Here is a 1712-nt window from a genome sequence, read left to right as displayed (position 1 = left end):
CTTCATCAGCTTGTCTTGTTTAGGTTCTGTTCATTCTGTAGTGTAGGGGTTTTAAGTGGTTTCTCCATCTTAAACTGCTTAAGATAAAACTGACTCCATCTTGGGAGTTGAATTTTTATGAAAACTCCTACAATGCCTTCTTTTGATTCATTTGTTTTATATCTTTAAAGTTTTAAACCTGGAAAACTGCCATCCCAGTGGCTGTCACTTCAACTGTCTTGACTTGGGAACTACAGACCTTGATATACGTATTCTCAGCCATGCACTGTGCTCCATACACTTTATATTGTGAATTATTATTCTAACTTATTATATACTCTTTTTCTACTAATTCTTCTTTTGTGCCAGAGGCGATATCTGATATTGGTTATGTCAAAAGTTTCATTTACTTTCTGCTGTCTTCAGCTTCAGAATTTGAGTGAGGGGAATATTATTATATAAAATCAGTGCAAGAGTTTTTCAGTCTTTCAACAGACCGCTACCAAATGGATTTTAGGTTGTATGGCATTTTGTTATGACTCTGCTGTGGGCATATCACAGCTTGTTGCACCAGACCACCAGTTACACTGGCAGGTTACTTCACAGATGCTTCTTATACGTTTATAGATTCATAGCTGTGTACTAGGCTAATGACCACTGGAGCCTTTTTAAGCCTAACCATGCATCTGTAATATTTGACAAGTTCTGGCACACTTGATAAGGGTAAGCAGGAGTGTGAGAGATGAAGCATTTACAAGCAGGGACCTGGGAAATGAACCCTTTACAGGCTGCCTGTGTCCATTAGAGACACAGGTGCTAAACCAGGGATACATTTTCTGTTCCCCATCCAACTGTCCAAGTTACACTTGAATTGGGTTAAGGAGGAACTCTGATTCACATGGATGGGGAGCCTGTTCCAGAGAAGGGATAGTTTCTGTGATACATACCTGTCTTTTCAGCAGATCCTATTTATATCACAGGCAAGTTTTAAGTCTTTAGAACTGGTAATTCTGGTGCTGCTTGTTTTGTAGGTATGCAGGAGGTCCAATAGAGTAGGATCTGACAAGGTCTGGTATTGCAAGATTAGCTCTCCCTTCAACGATATTTAGGAGACAGAATATAGGGCTAGGGCTTTGAGGCAGTCTGCAGAGGACATGTTACTTAATATCTGTATTCTTTTAGTGAGGAACCTCTGTGGATATTTCATTTGTTGGATGTGCCATGTTAGGTACATACCAAAGGAGACATTATACTCACTGATAGGTCTGAGGAATGCCAAATACAGTGAAACAATGACCTCGTTGGATCTAGATGCCATGCCTTTGTTTATATGTAGCACAACATGGACTTATTTCCGCCCTACTGTAGGCTCATGATGGTCAAATGCTAGATTACTTTCTATGTGTGTCCCAAAATCCTTGACTACTAGGTCGACTCTTAGAGGTGTGTTGCCAATGTGATATTACCAGAGGTGGATGACTTCCCAAAGGATACTATTATGCATTTCTTGGCATTTAGTTTTTTTGTCAATGGCTCAAAACACTGACCTTTTCTTATATTTTATTAACCTATTATATGTTGTCAGGTAAATACTAGACAATCAATCTACAGGGTACTACAAGAGTAGCCAACAGCCAGTCAGTTATAAGAGGTTAGAATCAAACCCTTTACCTTGTGTCTGTGAGGCAAAAACCTTATCTATTACACGCACCTTCATCCCCACACATCCTTTT

The sequence above is a fragment of the Protopterus annectens genome, chromosome 2.part2, assembly GCF_019279795.1.
Source record: "Protopterus annectens isolate FY-2018-M chromosome 2.part2, PAN1.0, whole genome shotgun sequence".
Lineage (NCBI taxonomy): Eukaryota > Metazoa > Chordata > Ceratodontiformes > Protopteridae > Protopterus > Protopterus annectens.
The sequence above is the reverse complement of the archived record's forward strand: the minus strand, read 5'-3'. Positions refer to the sequence as shown.